The sequence below is a fragment of the Rhamphochromis sp. 'chilingali' genome (genome assembly GCF_963969265.1).
Source record: "Rhamphochromis sp. 'chilingali' genome assembly, chromosome: 10".
Lineage (NCBI taxonomy): Eukaryota > Metazoa > Chordata > Actinopteri > Cichliformes > Cichlidae > Rhamphochromis > Rhamphochromis sp. 'chilingali'.
The window spans coordinates 10,355,285-10,374,917 of NC_137937.1; the positions used below are offsets into that span (position 1 = coordinate 10,355,285).

Sequence of the window (19,633 nt, forward strand, 5' to 3'; positions counted from 1 at the left end):
TCACCATCACAGCAGCAAGCGTCTGCATGCTGGCCATCCAACCTCTCCCACTGTACTTTGGCATTTGTGACAGCACACAATTGGCTGATTGAAGCTTTTACTATTTCCATTTGGACAAAATGACAAAAGCTGCTGCTGTAACATTGTTCATTAAAAACAAGGGACTACTATGACATGCATATCCTGCTTTTTTTTTTTTTTTTAAATAATTACCTCGTCTTCACACCCATGGGCAATTTGGAGTGACCAGTTAACTTAACCCCACTCACTGCATATCTTTAGACTTTAGGAGGAAGCTCAGAGAAAACCCATGGAAACATGGGGAGAACATGCAAACTCCACACAGAAAGACCCCGGCCTGATGGTAGAATTGAACTGTGAGGCAACAGTGCTAACAACCATGCTACCCTAAACATTAGCCATATTTACATAAAACTAGAAGGGTGAATCTCCACTAATAATTACCATGATATCCACCAGTGGTACAATAACAGGCCTTCCCAACACTAATAGTTTCTCGTTTTTCAGTCTTCTCATTACATTATTAGACACAAGAGACTGAACAAGCAGCTAAAGACACGACTGCAAACAATATCTCCAGTATACACCTCACTACAACACTTCCCCCTTGAGCCAGACAACAAGCAGCAAATTCCACAGTCACTTGCAAAATTGGCTAAGTAAAGCTACAGGCAAGTGTGTCTCTCTCTCTCTCTCTCTCTCTCTCTCTCTAACCCCCTGCGCCCAACCAGAGTGGCCCTGCCCTCAACATTCCTTAACAAGGCCCACCACCCCCACCCTGACTTGCCTCAAATAGGAAACTTACCCCCCATGCCACCCACACCGTGACTTTTTCAAGCCTGCACACTTAAATTATGCTTTGAAAAGCCAATTGAAAGAGAAAGAGGGAAAAAAGAAAAAAAAAAGGGAGCACTGCACTGCACCACTCACACTCTGAGGAACTAAGAAAAAGCGTGCAGCGTTAACCTACAGACTTGCATGTTTACAGCAAAGACATACACAGTTACTCTTTTAAAAAAAAAAAAAAACCTAACATTTTCGCCAGGAAAACGTGCACATACCGTAAAGCCACACAAACTGCAGACAGTTATTTTAAAAAAACAAACAACAGCAACAACAAATAAAAAAAACATAACAACAACAAAAAAACAAAAACAAAGTACACAACCCAAAAAAGTTGGATGACTGGACATAAATCAAGACTAAGCACATTTCTTACACATTAAAATCTTTAAGGTTAATTCATACATTTTGGAAAGACCAGGTCTACAGGACTTAAGAAAAGGGTTTGTGCTAATATAAGCACACACTGCATTAGAAAAAGTTGTTGCATTTTCATTATCATCATCTCTCAATCATCTCAGTGTCATTAAATGAGCCGGACTGACTTTCACACACTGAGTTTAGAGACTGTGCTGTAAATATCATATGACTTTTACAAATAAAACAGTTTCCCCTTCTTCCGTGATTTTAGTCACTCCCTCCTGTGATTATCTGCTGACCCAGGAGGGTCTCAGTTCAGTCTGATTTCATACAATGGCGCATCATGGAAGCACAGTTCACTCCTAACAAAACGTGAGAAAAGTTGGCTCAGTTGACCTAAAAAAAAGTTACTTAGTATGAACAGCTGGTGTGAATGCAGACTGAGGCAGCCTGTGAACAAAATGTTCTCTTTTTTTTTTTTTGTAAAGAGGCGGGGTCCAGGAGAGAAGCCCTGGATGGCTCTGAAGAAATAAGGCAGCATGTTGAATAGGAAAGCCACACACTCTTCCTGTCATAATAACCTCTGAACTTCGCCACTGGCTCCCAAATTGCCCCCTGGGGACCTGCAGGGGTTCTTAAGGGACTTTCCTAAATACAACTTTTTTTTAGCTCAAGAAAAACAAAAGACTAAATTCATCGTTAAGCCAGGGGACTCTTTTATTTAAAAAAAAAAATGTGTAAAACTTAAAGTCATTACGTGCTACTTAGGAATTTAAATAAAACGCATTTCATCTCTCACTGGAAATTCACTGTATCACTAAGTGATAAAGAAAAATTGATTACAGGCTTTATTCCATTGAGCCTCACAGTTCACTGAGGGACCGAGCAAACATGGAACTACTATGCTGGAGCGTAAGTTATGGCTGCTCGCGGAAATGTTTGTTCGCTATTTTCCTCCGTTTGTCGGCATCCGTCTCCCCGCTGCTGGGAGTGGAGGGCGAAGGCCGAATGCTATGACAATACTATTGCACTGCTTCAGCGATGATACAGTAGTGCAACATCGTCAAAGCAGCTGACCTCTGCGCGCGCACGCACGCACGCACACACACAGTAAAGACGGGGCAGTTTAAACTGTGACACAGCCGTAGCTTTACAACTAGCACTCCAGTCACCTTAAAGCTAACATTATGTCCTGTTACATCTAAGATTTGGACGAACGCGAAAAGGGGACCGACAAGTGTAAGGGGGATGGGGTGTGTGCGTGCGTGTGGTGGGGGTGTCAGCCAATGCCCTTTTAATATTGCACTGCTCATCTGATTTCACAGTAGTACAACAGAAAAAGGGCTTTGGACAACACGGTCCGTGCGGTCTCCATTGAACAGCCCGCATGCAAGCCATCAGCTCCAGCCTTCCTAAACTATGGAGACAGGCCAGTGGCTCAGCGCGAGCCTCCACACGGCTATCGGGATTAACAGGTTGCAAACGCGGCCGTGCAAAAAGCAAGCAGGCTTTTTACAATAGCGTGCGGTTATACAGCGGAAAACACACAGGCCTAAGGAGGAAAGCATATAATCTATGCAAATTGGAGAGACATTGTTACGCTGGGTCCTGTGTAACACAGAACTGATGGCAGCACAGCATTTGCTGATGCTGGTTTCATGCGTGCAGCTTTCCTGTCATTTGTTCCGGTCAACATTAAAAGCTGCAAGACGCTGCAAGACGCTGCACGCGGCAGCACGCGGACTTCGCTTGGAGGAAACGAGGGTGGAGAAGATGTATATAGGGCAAAGAGCAAATTCCGCGATACAATACCACAAACCTTCATTTAATACCTACTATTCCTGGCCCTTTAGTCAAAGTGGCCATTTGAAACCCTCCTCGTTTAGGAAACAGAGGGGCGGGGCTTGTGAGTGGAGGGAGGGAAGGGGGCTTGTTATTTTCACTGTTGAAACAAGTTTACAATCAGCTGAAGAAGCTCGCTTTCCCGTCTGAACTCTCACATCGCGTCACGCGCCAACTAACGAGAGCTTCAGCAGCAGCGCGAGCTAACACACGCGGCTCTACTTCTGCTGCTGAAAAACTTAAACGCCCCCAAAGAAACGCTACATGTCAGGTTAACGGCAAAAACGCAACGACGTCTCTTAACATATTTTAACCAAAATAAGAAAACCAAAATAAAATTACACACAGGACATTCCGTCCTGTGTGTAATTTGTGTGATATACATCTATATCCATCTCACACACGTTTCTTCAGTTCCTGCATGTTGTCTGCCGCATAACCAAAGCCCAGTCATCCACAAACTTGTCTGGAAAAATTTGCGCGAAGCTTCGGTCGTTCTAAAGTTCGAGGTGTGTATTGAAGCATTCTACTACTACAACTTCAACTGGACTCGCACTAACGGTTGCTTTGCAGCCGGGCTGGGCCCCGCTGACAACCGTGGCGAACTACCGGGTGTCCCCGTAGCTCTTCTGAAGGCTGCAGACTAGCTCCAGTGATAGTAACTACTTAGTTTTCATATCTCCGTTGGCAAAGATTACTTGCACCCGCCTGTTAATCACGCTCTCTAAGACGCGTGTTCTCACTTTGCCCGCAATCTACGCCTCCCCCCTCTCATACACAAACGTACAATAAGTGCTCGACAGTTTTAAGCTAGGAGAGGCGGTGAAACCTCTCCACGGCCAATCACACCCACCGACATCCACGTCTGTTTGCGAGCTCCACGCTACCCCGCCTGCAGCAGTGGCTGGATTCTCTCCCCCCGCAGACAACGGTACCTGACGGAGGCAGGGCCGGTCCTTAACACACTGAAGAAGCACAACGGAACCAAGTTGAAGCACTTCAGTGGGAAAACCGTCCGAGCCGTCACCATCTATCTCCCACGCACACATCCGTTTCCACCGGCGTAACGGCTCCTCGGTTAAAACAAGGCTGTTTCGTCCATTGGCAACCTCACGGCCTCCCAGATCCGGACTCCATCTTTGACTAGTTGACATTCAGCTCTTGCCGAGACAAATTCCTTATTTGCATGCCAGCTTCCAATTGGTACGTTTCTGTGCCTATCTGTGTTCTTATTGGTGGAAATATTATCTCATCACTTTCGGGATTGGTCACATACCAATGGAACGTCATTGTATAGTTTAATTTTAACAATGAGCACAAATTCTCTTATTCATTCACAAATTTTTCATTACCCGCCTGTGAGGTGCTACATCGTGTTATGGTGCTTGCGAGGAATGACGACTTAGAGCCGCAGTCAGCAACTTGTTCCATCAGTGTCCCAGAAAATGGCAGCTGACGGTGGACTAGAGTATGGTGTTCGCAGCGGGACCACCCTCACTTCAAACACATGCGGGTGCAATAACAGCCGAGGAAGTGTGGAATGTGTATTCCTGCAGCGTGGACATAACTGGTTCCCAGACCCTCGGTGGGCACAGACACGTATGGCTGCACCGGTCCCGGTAGCATGTGTCGGTGTGGTGTGGGCGGGTAACGGTTGGGGTGGGAAAAGGTTAAAGGCGGCTGGGCTCACTGGAGGCGCTGTGTCGACGCTCGGAGGAGGGCAACAGCCTGTGAAATGTGCCATTCCTGACCAATGGAGCCCAAATAATGCCATTGTCCGGAGGAAAAGACCCGCCTCCGTACAGGGACCAGTGCTGGGACGGTGCTGCCTTGCGCTAAATATCACGGCGAGAACACGTGCCCGTCGATATTTTCTCATGATGAATTGCAAGCCGGTGTTTCCCACTTCCTGTCACTTTAAACCAATGTGATCCCGGACTGTGACACATAAGTCACGCATTATAAATATGACACTGCCTTTCTTTTCTGCACGGATCTGTGTGCCATGACGTGCGGTAGATGGTATGTGAGAAACGCGCACTCACTTTCGTCTCTGCTTGACAGTCTGGGAGGTGTGTGGGTTCGCAGGAAGTTCCATGCCCATATTTAGTGGTGACGACCGCCGTTCGGGTCCACACACATCTGGGCTGTGTTCAAATCAAAGTTCAAACTTGTGTTTTCTTGTTTTTCTTTGTTCCTTAGAAAAATATCCACAAACAACCTCCAGCTGTGAGCCTCACTCTCAAATTCTGGCTGCGAGTGAATTTCTTTGTGATGAATATAATGCATCGTTAAATCTGTACAGTTTCCTATTTGATGAAACACAAAGTGTATGGCCAAACCATCCTCATGGCCACAGAACTGAAATTTCACTTGTAATTAAACTGGGGGGAAAATCTAAATCTAAAAAGAAAATCTAAAAATACACAAATAACAAAGAAAGAATACCAAATAACAAACACCAGAGTGAATGTGAGAGGAATATGAAATGAGAAACATGTAAAGCATATTTTTTTAAAGATGGAATAGTGTTCTGACTGAAAAACTGAGAAGACATATGCCAGAATAGCTGTTCAGCACTAAAGTCATTAAGTGTTGAGCTGCTTGGAGTCACATTAAAAATATGGTGATAAAAATCTGAGCAGATAAGCAGCAGTTTGCTCTGGGTGCATGGCCCGTGTTTGTCAGTTTAGCTTTTACTAAACATTGTACAACAGATGGCACAAAGTTACAGATATTCCGTGTGGTAATGTGCTCTGGTTTTAGCTCAGTGAGTATTTTTCAACATTTCTGTGTAAAATAAGCACGTCAGCAGCTCAAATAGCTCCACTTCCTGAATGCATCTCTGTGAGGGGTTTCAGAGTCTTCTCAGCAGTGAAAGTAGCTGCTGGACACAAGATGACAGAAATAACAGGAGTTATGTTTCGGGAACTGTTCAGTTTTCATAGATCTGTAACAGCACAAAGAGTTTTCCAAAAACACTTTTGCAGTCACAGAAAGATTTAGGCCAAGCTTACTTTAATGAAAGGTTGCCACACTCTGAAGGGATCCCTGCCCTTCATTTTCATAGGAAATAAAAGAACTGGCAGCATCCTAAATAACAGCTCACCTTTTTCTTTGCCAACAGTGCTGCTGAAGGATAAAAGACAAGAACCATACATATCAGCCCGCTCTCATGGGACTTACCTTAAAACCAACAACAACAACAACAACAACTTGATTTCAGTGCATCCAATGGAGCCAAACGGAGCATTATCTCTTGTGAGTTGATTTTCTTTTTATAATTCATTAGTGTGGTGTAACAGAGCTGTTCATCCAGCCTGGTGTTGATAGAGTATCTTTAATCAAACTGGCTGATGTAACAACGTGTTGGAAAGCCGTTCTTTTAATCACATGTGACATTTCTTCTGAGGGCTGCAGACAAGCTTCAGTTTAGCCAAAACACACACAGCCAGATCTCCCAGACAGGGACAGGTCCTAAACTAAGACAAAAAGTTTTTATCCAACACTTTACCGGGGAAGACTTTAGCAAGAGAGCGAGAGTCGTATTTTCATGTTCAAAAAATCCGCGTCACAATTTCATAATCCTGTGTTGGTGTGGCATCAGGCTGACTGCAGTCTGGCTTCGTCTCCATACAAAGTACATGCTGTCCCACTGAGCATTTGTGCTTTTGTGGCCTTCAAGAAAAAGAAAATCCCTTAACAGTATTGACTGCCAGGCATCAATGTGTCACATTGTGACTCTGAGCCAATCACAGTTGCAAGAATTCATCAGCCCCCATGTGTGTTCTAGCTCCGCCCATGTACAGATCATGTGATCAGTCAGGGGCAGTAGCAGCAGGACACAACTCTGGCTCTGTCAGGAAAACAACGTAGGCAATGTTTGCTTAGTCATGTGGAAATGCAAGCCTGCAACATGGAAAAGGTGTGATTTCATCAACTCATGAATCCAAGCGTTTCAAAAAGTCACATCTGCATGTGAAAGCCCACAGAGGTAGTGACGGGCTGTCCTAACTCAGACTTACAGTAGCCATCTCACTGCTGCTCAGGTGACTTCGAGTAAGACACTTAGATCCTAAGAATTAAGCCTGCAGCAGAGTCAGAACAAAAAGCCATTGTGAAGGCAGTCAGACATGCTGATGTGTGGATCATTATTATTTAAAGGGATTCCATTAGAATATTTTTGCATTGCGACTTTTGTGATTTATGTCCCATGCTTTTTCCTACTTACAAATGCAATATTTAGCGGTAGTATTTATTGTATTTGTATGTGTGTATTCCATTGCACTTTACTGCTATAATACAAAAAGGAAAATTAATCCTTTTGGACTGATTAAAATAACACACTAAACCTTTTCCATAAAACAAGTTTTCTGATTTACTTTGTTGCTTTTATGCTGAAAATCTATAAATGACTCATGTCAATTGTGTCTATTACTTTAATAAAATAGATTTAATAAAATAAAAAGCTTGCATTGCAAATTGCTACTTAAGGCAAATGGAAAAATATGGCTAGTATTTGAAATCTATATAGCTGTAATTTTATAATTCTGTGTTTATAAATATGCAGCATTTTAGCTTTGCAGCTAGGTGTAATGATGCTCAGTGTAGGTACGTTATAGTGTTTGGAATCTTGAACTTTCACATAGTAGCATAAAATAAAAGCAGCATACTTTTTATGAGAGAGTAGTATAAGATTGTATTTTGTGACCAAGTGCTTAAATATGACCATAAATGCTGGCTCTGGGACTGATGTAACACAACAAGAGTATTAATGCTTGGAAAAAACAGTTAGCGAACATTTAAGAAATATCTTAAAATACTGTAAGAGAAAGTGAGAAACCAAGTATCGTTTCATGTTTATCATTACAGATATCTGGATGTGCTCTTTCATTTGGGTGTTCTGTGTGCTGGTGTTTGAGGGTTCTGCTGTTTTCTGTGTTATGATAGTCATAAGTCAATGTATATCTGCTGCCATGACATGACAATAACCCGGTTAGTTTTTGTCATCATAGGTTAGTTTGAAGACACTGGCAAGGTTGTTGTATTTGTGGTTCATTTATCTGATTTTCTGATTTCTGGGTCAACATGACCTCATTCTCTGTAACTCTTAGTGCTTTGTGTAAAGCAGTATGCTGCTATTGCAATCAGACTCATACTAGCACAATAGGATCAATACTTTGTTTATATCTTCTATGGAGCCCACTGAATTGTGTTCATTATTTAATGAAAAATGTACCTCAAACATGCACTATGAACAATGTCTGAACCTTTTGTTGTTGACTGTCACATCTATTTTATTTACAACCCAACAGAAGCTAACCCAAAGTGTTTAGAGACAGGCACATGAGCATTTCAACTCTGCAAAAATCCCAGGTGCAAAATACATGAAAAGCTGAAAATTGGGTTTTGTGGTATAAAGTAATTACTCTGGGGAAAAAAGTGTGTTTATTTATAACTTTGGTCTTATTAAACAATTAATTCATTTGAGCATGGTCTCTTACACCTTTAATTAAAGAATTTAATTATAGTGGAGAAACTTGTCTTCAGGGCCTGTAGGTTATTCAGCATGAAAATAATTTTTATGTGTGTGTTTGTGTGTAAATCAAAATGCTGAGACTGATGCATTATTGTGTAAATAGCATAAGTTGAGTAAAAAAAAAAAGCAATAGTTCCATAGTTACTGCACCTGAATTGGGTCACAAAACAACTGTAGGGGTACAGAAATAAATAAAGATTTAGGAAAGAAGATAGCAAGGTTATAATGTATAATTTAACGCATCAGTTGATTTTTTATATATAAATGTAGAAAACAATTAATTTCTAAGAGAAAAAACAGAAATTTCATTCATTTCATACTTGAGGGTACAAAATGAGTGTAACTTTACAAAGTGTCATTCATTTTGATGCTCTAGTGACGGAGCTATGACAACTTTAACCTAGGTTCTATTTAAAGAGGCAACAGTACATCATACCTGATCCTGTGTAGTTGCTGTGTTTATTATTAAATTTTTATTAATGAGAGGAGAGTGAACATCATTTGACTTCTAGACTATGCCACTGTTTGTTGTCCACAACACTGGTAAAAAAAAAAAAATTAAATAAAAAAAAAAAAAAAACCCCAACAAAATCTCTGATTATGAAAACATGTGCAGACCAGCAGACCATGTTGTTTGATATGGTTGTATGCAGAACAGGGAATCAAAAACATTCACGGGTTTTTTTTGTATGTTTTATGGGTCCTGATAATCATCCGTATACTACTACATCTGTGAATAAAATAGTTCAAACATCCTGTGCCCCAAATCCCCCCCTCCCCCCCTCCATGCAGTCGCGCAGGGGTGTGTTCTGAATAAAAAAAATTTCGCGAGGGGCGGGGTTTGGCCTCCTGGCATTCCGAGGACTGTAGCCTAATCGTGGTAAAACCATGCTGCATTCACGTTGTAACGAAAGGTAGGAAATACAGGAGCCTAGAAAAAGCAGGAGCCAGTCCATTTAATTCAGTTTTATTTATACACCGCCGAATTATAACAACAGTCGCCTCAAGGCGCTTTATATTCTACAATAATACATATAGTCTGAGTCCTGACTAATATTTCTGAACAGAGCAGAGGAGAAAATTGTGTAAGGATTTATGAGGGTTTGTGTTTTGAAAATAGATCTACAAAAACATACTGTTACTTCCAGCTTTGTACTTAGTAATTTGGTAATAGGTTAAACTTTCATTCGCTGAAGAGGAATAATCACAGGTATAATCAGACAAGCCATCAATCGGAGTTTTTAAATAGTAAAATGGCCGAATACTCGAATACATGATATCCCGCATTTGTTAATCTCTGTTCGTGACTGGCTCAGCCCTATTCTCCTGAAATAAATATCAATAAACCTTCAGCAAACCTAAACCACTCTTTGTTAATGGTGTCAATTTTCACAGTTCCTACTACAACATTTCTGCGGCGTTTTTACAATAAAAATCCTAAATTACGTGAACACAGCGTCAATTTACAAGGACCTAAATGCAACCCCACTCCCCACGCACACATATCAGTCCGCGCTGTGTACATTCTAGTTTTGTTACAGACGTATAGGAGTTCGTAACCATAGCAACATGCCAACGTGAACCGTGTACTGCTGAGGAACTATGTTTTCCGGCGGAGTGGAAAGCTAAAGCAACGTCGGGATTCGAATGCTCTTCCTACGCTTCATGGTTTCTCGAGGCACTTGGCACAGCCAGCACCGGCACCTTTAATGTCGCACAGTTATTAACCAACTGGAGTAGTTTTCGTCCGCGTGTTGTGTTAAAGCGAGAGAAAAGAAAACAGACTTCCTGACGGAGCCGCAGCACACGCCACCAGTGAAAGGGTTAAAGCGGGGAACTGCTGGACCACACATGTTGGAAGAAGCTGAGTACTGACCTAACCAGTTTAGATCAACCGGAGCTCCATTTAGTCAAGGACAGGCCAAACTAATGGAGTTGACAAGGATTAGCGCAATGAATGAAACCATAAAAGGTCAAAAATAATTCCTATGCAGCTTCCTCAGCGGGGGATTTTAGTGTCAGCGTGTCCGGGACAATTATCTTTAACGAAATTCAACGCGCCAGGAGGCTGCTCCAAATTATTTAGATATTTTTCTGATGTTAGGCCTGCTGTTTGGAACCTCTGTAGGTAAATAAATCAAACGTCATTCGTTTTTTCCGGACTCTCCTCTCACAGCCGCTTCCAGGACTTAATCACAGAGGTTGTGTAGGGTTAACTCTTTGAAATGAACACCTCTCTGTCCCTGGTTGTTCTCTCAAACACCACAAATAATTGTTTTGGGGGAACAGTTTCTCCGAGGCCTGCATGTCCAACACAGTGTATTTCAGGCCCACCAGCACTAAATAAATGGTCTATTAATTAATTTCATTTTATTGAATCTTCTGGTGTTTGGGGGGGGGAGAAAGAAATGATGAGTGAGAGCAATATTGTTAATATTGCCTGTGTCAATGAGTTAAAGAATAAAGCAGAGCAAATGATTCTTGATTGAAATGAATCATCTCACAAATTGTTGACTCCATTTTATTTATATAGCTCCAAATCACAACAGCTGCTGCTTCAGATATACTGTGACAGTACATCTTAGTTTATTTGTGGTAATTGTTTAGCAGTCATGTCATTGTGAAGCTGCACCCTGAAGATCGCATTTGCTCCCTTATCATGGGACTGCAAAAAAAGGACTAACTAATATATTCTATTACAAAAAAAACCTAAACTCAGTAGGACTTTGATTGAACTAAATTGTTTTCATCTGTACCATGTCTTATTTGTCCTTCACTCATTTTTCTCCACTAAAAGTACTGCATGTATGTAATCTTTAATTCAGCATGAGCACACATTTTGAACAGTATTTGTTTGTCATCAGGCTTTATGTAGTGGACATTTGTTTCCTATCTGAAGTGATTACAGGATTCAGTCTGGTTTTCAGCCAGCTTATGTGTTTTGTAGGAAGAAATCGTTAAATTAATAAAATTACTTTTTAATGTCACTCCTCTGATTGCCAAGACTCCGGAAAAGAATTTTCAGAAGCCAAAAATCCTACATTCTCATAGCACACAGGAATTATGGATTACTGTTCGGGTACTTATCATGGTCAGTGAAGATGTAACAGTAACTCGAGCCCTTAGCTAAATGTAGCTGAGCAAATACGAATACATTTCACAAACGTGAAAATCCCATGACATTATGTGCACTTATTTTTTTGTAGACAGTGAAATTAAAAGAACATAAAAAATGTTAAAGTCCTGCATTCAAAACTGGAATAAAATATATTTTTAAAAAAAATGTGTAAAAACTCAAAAAAAGTGTCCAAAATAATGTAGTATATATGCATATCACGTGTTAGCTGCTTGAGATTGTTTTCTTTAACTGAGGTTTTTGAATAGTTTATTTGTTACTACTATTATTTATTTACAATAGACAGCAGGACAGCGCTCTCCATTACCATAATCAAAAGACCAAATGAATATATTTTGGAAGAACGGTATATCATTCCTCCAACGGAGTTCCAGAGAATTACAAAATTATTTGTAAGGCTCACTGAATCTGTACTGGCAGAATGTGGTGGCTCAACACCTTTAATTTGTCACTCATCTTATTTCATAAAATGAAACAGATATTGTAAAGTAACTGTGGACTAAATGTACAAGAGCAATGCAAAAGTAAGGCTTTAGATTATCTTCCCTCTGATGACAGATGTTGTTGTAGATTTATGTTTACATTTATTTGTATTTTAAAACTAAGTCTTTAGAGGTGAATGAAGGATAACAGGAAAGCATGTGAAAGAACAGGGAATGGGGCTTGGAAGGCAGTGGGCAAGCAGCTAGGTACTTGGTCATGAAGGATGATGAAAGTATCAGTGGCGGTCAGTAGATGGCTGATGAGCAGGCTGGATGACACTGGGGAGTCTGAGAAGTAGGGAGAACCATGGTTAATACAGTGAAGATCCCACAGAAACAATCAGACTTCACCAGGTCTAGTGATTGAGGAAAATACTTTAACTTCCAGTGATGGTTTATAAAAAGAACAAGAAAGAAACATGTCTTATGCAAAAAAAAGAAAAAGAAATGAGCTATAAGTTGCTGAAAATAATTCTTTAAACTGAATAGAAAGTATAAATAGAGGTTTACAGGTGTGTACTATGTGTATTGTGCAGTAACAAATTTCAGTGTAGTTCAGTAACTAGGTTTCATGAGACATAAGCTATTAAAGATTTAAGAGCAAATAAGAATAGAAAATCAACACAATAAACAGTAAAGCATAACAAAATAGTGCTTCTTTATTTGTGAACTGTAACTTATATTTGGTTTGGATCTGGAGTGACATTAAACAGAAGTGTGGGAAGAGGGTGCCATTTAAATTAAAATGTTTATACATTTTAAATGTACTGCATGATACCATCTTGGTATAGTTTACTTTTGGCATAATAAACATGGGTAAATCAGCATGAAAGTATTAAGGAAGGCTCTAGTTTATTGTGAATTAAAGTGGTCATGGACTCACAGATCGTAACAACTGCTCTGCGACCAGACCTCGTCCTTTGGTCTAACTCCCCAAAACTTGTGTACGTCATTGAGCTGACGGTACCATGGGAGGACCTTGTCCTTTGGGATTGGCAGATGCAAGTGGACTTGGATCAGAGGCTAATTTTTCCCACAGAGATTGTAACAACTACTCTGCGACCACGACCAGACCTCGTCCTTTGGTATAACTCCCAAAAACATGCGCATGTCATTGAGCTGACGGTACCACAGGAGGAAGCAATTGAGGAAACATTAGAGCGTAAGAAGCTGCGGTATGCCAACTTGGCAGCTGAGGCAGAGGATAGAGGCTGCTTTGTTGCCAGTACAACAGCAAAACTGCTTAGAGAGATTGGGATCAGAGGACAGGTGCAACGGCAGGCTATAAGAAAATTAGCTAACACTGCTGAGAGGACCAGTCACTGGCTATGGTTAAAAAGGACTGACATCACTTGGGTAGCTAAGGCAGTCAGCTAACTGTGAAAGAAAAGAAAATATTCAACTCTTCTTCCTTCTGCTCTTCTTCTCTTTTCTGGGAGGCAGTGGGGAGGTAGAGCTTACAGCCCGATCCGGCGGGTAGGTGTGGGAAGCCAGATTGGGCGCCCCCCTTCCGGCTCTCCTTTCTGCTCTTTCCTATCTTGTCCCTTTTGTCCGTGTTGGGGAGTAACGGAATACATGTACTGCCGTTACATATTTAAAATACAAATATGAGCATTCCGTTACAGTTACCGTTTTAAAGGGTGGTATTCAGAATACAGTTACTTTGTTGAAATAAATGGATTACACGGTGGTCTCCTCCTGTTTCATATGTTAGGCTATGCCCTCTCTATTTTTGGTAATTCCACACCAGTGGAAACCCAAACATGCGGCCCACATAATGACGTGAAGAAATATTTAAAAAAAATAATTTAATATGAAGGCAATAGGCAGAGTGTTACAGGCATAGCCCTAAAGAATGTAGCCTCATGGGCAGTGTAATCCGTGCTGGAGGGAGAATGGACTGCCATGCCCCTTATGTTTCTGTTAGCGCCAGGGAGTGAGAAAAAGGAGAGTCGAAAAGTACGAGCTGTCACTGAGCAGAAAGGGGACATAGAAGCATGTAAATATAATAATAACCACTCCAGCCAAAAAGAGTGCCTGACGAGCCCAGTTGTAAGTAAGCTATTAAGACTCGACTGTACACTGTGTTCGTGTTTTCCTCCGAAACAATAAGCTCCGCTGGAGCAGCCTTTCAAGCCTCTCTCTGTCTCTCGCTAGCAAAGTTGACCCAGACAACAAAGTAAGGCTAGTTTTCAGTTACGAGCCCGACACGGAACCCGATGTATTAGCCAGAGGTCCCGCGGACTTGTTTTATATACTCGCGGAATAGTTTTCTATACGAAATCGCTGCAATCGCTATATTAAGATTTAAATATCTAGTTCAGATTGGTATGGCGAGGAACCTTCAGTAATAGTAATAAATCACACAGGAATAGTACATTCATGTAGTTGCAAATAGCATGATAATACAGTGGCTTGCAAAAGTATTCAGCCCCCTTGAAGTTTTCCACATTTGCTTTCACACACAGCCACAAACATGAATCAATTTTATTGGAATCCCACATGGAAGACCAATACAAAGTGGTGTACACTTCTTGAGAAGTGGAACAAAAATCATACCTAACCCCATGCTCTGGGGGTGCTTCTCTTCAGCAGGGATAGGGAAGCTGGTCAGAGTTAATGGGAAGATGGATGGAGCCAAATACAGGGCAATCTTGGAAGAAAACCTCTTGGAGTCTGCAAAAGACTTGAGACTGGGGCGGATGTTCACCTTCTAGCAGGACAATGACCCTAAACATAAAGCCAGGGCAACAATGGAATGGTTCAAAACAAAACATATCCATGTGTTAGAATGGCCCAGTCAAAGTCCAGATCTAAATCCAATCAAGAATCTGTGGCAAGATCTGAAAACTGCTGTTCACAAACACTGTCCATCTAATCTGACTGAGCTGGAGCTGTTTTGTAAAGAAGAATGGGCAAGGATTTCAGTCTCTAGATGTGCAAAGCTGGTAGAGACATACCCTAAAACAGTGGTCCCCAACCCCCGGGCCTCGGACCGGTACCGGTCCGTGAGTCGTTTGGTGCCGGGCCGCAAGAGTTGAGGCTCAGGTGTGAAATGTATGGTTTTTAGGGTTTTTATCGTTTTTCAGCGTTATTTTGTTATCGTTTTTATCGTTAACTCGGTTTTCCTGGGTCTTTTCACGTGTGTTATGAATAAATCTTTTTTTCGGTACCGGTACTAGTTTTATTTTGTTGTATTTATCCGCCACACCTTAAAGGCCAGTCCGTGAAAATATTGTTGGGCATAAATCGGGTCCGTGGCGCAAAAAAGGTTGGGGACCACTGCCCTAAAAGACTGGCAGCTGTAATTGCAGCAAAAGGTGGTTCTACAAAGTATTGACTCAGGGGGCTGAATAATTACGCACACCCCACTTTTCAGTTATTTATTTGTAAAAAATGTTTGGAATCATGTATGATTTTCGTTCCACTTCTCAAGTGTACACCACTTTGTAGTGGTCTTTCACGTGGAATTCCATTAAAATTTATTCATGTTTGTGGCTGTAATGTGACAAAATGTTGAAAAGTTCAAGGGGGCCGAATACTTTTAAAGAGATCTCCGATGTTGTTCCCGGGATCTGCTGGAGCCACTCGCCTAGCTTGGGAGTCACCGCACCTAGTGCTCCGATTACCACGGGGACCAGCGTTACCTTCACCCTCCACATCCTCTCGAGCTCTTCTCTGAGCCCTTGGTATTTCTCCAGCTTCTCGTGTTCCTTTTCTCTGATGCTGCTGCCATTTGGAACCGCCACATCGATCATACCCCTTATATATATATATATATATATATATATATATATATATATATATATATATATATATATATATAAAAAAAACACCCAGCACGCCCCTGCGGGCGGTTTATCCTTCAAGCTCGGGTCCTCTACCAGAGGCCTGGGAGCTTGAGGGTCCTGCGCAGTATCTTAGCTGTTCCCAGGACTGCGCTCTTCTGGACAGAGATCTCCGATGTTGTTCCTGGGATCTGCTGGAGCCACTCGCCTAGCTTGGGAGTCACCGCACCTAGTGCTCCGATTACCACGGGGACCACTGTTACCTTCACCCTCCACATCCTCTCGAGCTCTTCTCTGAGCCCTTGGTATTTCTCCAGCTTCTCGTGTTCCTTCTTCCTGATATTGCTGTCATTCGGAACCGCTACATCGATCACTACGGCCATCTTCTTCTGTTTGTCTACCACCACTATGTCCGGTTGGTTAGCCACCACCATTTTGTCCGTCTGTATCTGGAAGTCCCACAGGATCTTAGCTCGGTCATTCTCCACCACCCTTGGGGGCATCTCCCATTTTGACCTCGGGACTTCCAGGTTATACTCGGCACAGATGTTCCTGTACACTATGCCGGCCACTTGGTTATGGCGTTCCATGTATGCCTTGCCTGCTAGCATCTTGCACCCTGCTGTTATGTGCTGGATTGTCTCTGGGGCATCTTTACACAGCCTGCACCTGGGGTCTTGCCTGGTGTGATAGACCCCAGCCTCTATGGATCTTGTGCTCAGAGCTTGTTCTTGTGCTGCCATGATTAGTGCCTCTGTGCTGTCTTTCAGTCCAGCTTTGTCCAGCCACTGGTAGGATTTCTGGATATCAGCCACCTCCTCTATCTGCCGGTGGTACATACCGTGCAGGGGCCTGTCCTATATATATATATATATATATATATATATATATATATACAAAATTCACGGTTCAGTTCGATACTTTGGTGTCATGGTTCAATATTTTTTCGATACAAAAAAATGTTCATGGTTTTTTAATTTGTCATTTATTAAAATTATATATATATATTTTAACTCAAAAGTACCGTTTTTAAATTTAATGTTGCTGAAACAACAAAGTAAGAAAAAAATAAATCTATCTGATCGAGAAATCACTCATCTTTGGAAAAGAGAGTTTATTACAGAGAAATGTCTCTTTCCAAAATAAAAGCTATACTATACGCTTCTTCTGGGCTATATTCTCAGCAGCATATTAAACATATCAGGTCCCCATAAGGAGAATCATGTGCTAACGGCTGTCCAAATGACTTGGGTAAAGTTTGTAGCATGCGTGCTTGTTGTTTTTGTCTGCTTCCACCTGTCTTTGTACTAGGATGATGTCGGCGTAAATGTGCAGTCATATTCATTGTGTTCCCACTAGTGCTGTCAGCGTTAATCTGAAATGAGGTTAATGCCACAACACGGCAAATCTCCGTTAACAAGCTACCGTGGACTGCCCCGTGCGTGGGGCTGGACGGCGTTTGGAAAATAATTCCAAACGCCAGATCTGAATGAGGGTGGGGGAGGTTCAATTTGCCATGTTGCAACGAGCTTCTGTCTTGCTACCTTGTGCTGCGCTCAGTGGATCTGCGCTCGACAGTGCAGTCTAGGGGGAGTAGTCGAACGCAGATCCACTGAGTTCTCAACACGGACAGCATCGTCAGAAGAAAAGTTGATAAAACAAATAAACATTTTTGTATTGTTCGATACATATGCGTAGCCAACCGAAAGCACTGTATCGAACGGTTCAATATCGATACGAGTACCGTTGCACCCCTAATATATATATATATGTATAATATATATATATATATATATATATAGACAGTCTCGGTCGTTGTGTCCTTGGGCAAGACACTTCACCCGTTGCCTACTGGTGGTGGTCAGAGGGCCCGGTGGCGCCAGTGTCCGGCAGCCTCGCCTCTGTCAGTGCGCCCCAGGGTGGCTGTGGCTACAATGTAGCTTGCCATCACCAGTGTGTGAATGTGTGTGTGAATGGGTGGATGACTGGATATGTAAAGCGCTTTGGGGTCCTTAGGGACTAGTAAAGCGCTATATAAATACAGGCCATTTGCTATTAAATATTCCTAAATTGGCTTTTCAATATAAAAAATTGCAACTTCCACAAGACAAATAGTGACATTTTCTGAATGGTATATAGTTGAATTACACAATTTTACAAAATAAATCATGGGGAATGCTTTTTAGCATGAAATTCTTAGTCACAAGAATGAAGAAAGTGTCATTTTCATTCAACTGAGAAAATAGATAAATATCACAAAAACAAAGATATTGGTAGATTGTCTGGTACAATTGAAGCAATATACTGCATTTTCCAGATGGCACTCTAATTATAAATCAGAAAATAGTTAAATAAGTGGATTATTTCATTTTCAAGATGTGGGTCACTCTAATCCCAGGTAAAACATTTTCAGCTGAACCATATCCTATTTGCTTTAAAAAAAAAGGTACAATTGTTGCATATAAAGCATAAAATTATCAAATGATGAATTCTTCTAATTTGTGCTACACACACACACACACACACACACACACACACACACACACACACACACACACACACACACACACACACACACATATATATATGGGATTTGTACAGCTTGTGGTATATATATATATATACCACAAGCTGTACAAATCCCATTCTAATTCATTCTGATGGTAATTTCAGGCTTTAATATTTCATAGTTTTAAAGAAAATATGTTCAGACATTGCTCTAGATTTCAATGTGTAAAAGGAGGAGGATCAGAAAGTCATGTGGTTTTAAAGGTACTGAGCTCCCGTGGTTTTAATTGTATTTGTCTGATAGACTCCAAATCTTTTCCACGTAAACAGTCCTCTTCACACACTAAGGTTAATTATGGAGTTCAACAGGGTCCTGTACTGGGACCTGTACTTCATACATGCTCCCTGAGGGTAGTATTATTAGAAGGCACAGTACATACGTTTTCATTTTTATGCAGATGATACCCAGCCTTATCTGTCAATGAAGTCAAATGACACACACACCAATTAATTAAACTACTGGAATGTCTTAAAGACATAATAACTTGTATGACCTCGAATTTCCTTCTTTTAGATTCACTTGACAGTACAAACATCTTAGAAACATGGTGTATTAAAATCACAAGTTTTAAACTCTAAGTTTACTGCACCAGTATACACCATATCCCACCACCTGTCAATCTGTTGGACACATCCAAGAGTCTATGGCTGTATCCCAATTCAGGGTCTGCAGCCTTAAAGGCCGATTTTTAAGGCCGATTACATCACAGCAACGCGACAAAGGCTGTCCCAATTCAAAGGCTGCTCGAAATGCGGCCCTCAAATGCGTCCCTGTATTTTAAGGATGGGTCCGTGTATCCTCCATGGCCCAACATATCCCAGACTTCATAGTGCGGCGGACAAACCACTATAAAAGCTACCCTAATTAGGTCAGTTTGTGAGTTGTGTCCACTTTATTTAAGTTTCTGGACATTACTTTTTGTAAAGTTATATTTAATTGACCTCTTTTATGGGCCAGCTAATTATGTTTTTGAATTTTCTCTTTTGAACTTTTTTGAGGGTTAAAATAGAACAGAAAAAACCCTTTTTGAAGACATTTTTTTCCCTGTGTCCC

At 41.4% G+C, this 19,633-nt stretch overlaps 1 protein-coding gene across 1 annotated transcript in view; it reads left to right on the forward strand.

Annotated features, from left to right (window-relative positions):
- The first annotated feature begins 4,424 nt into the window (after window positions 1-4,424).
- Window positions 4,425-19,633, forward strand: part of top3b (DNA topoisomerase III beta) — a 46,233-nt gene continuing 31,024 nt past the window's right edge. The window contains exons 1-2 of the mRNA XM_080895068.1: window positions 4,425-5,088; window positions 6,194-6,327. The gene's annotated coding sequence lies outside the window, so the exon portion shown is untranslated. The remainder of the gene's footprint in view (window positions 5,089-6,193; window positions 6,328-19,633) is intronic.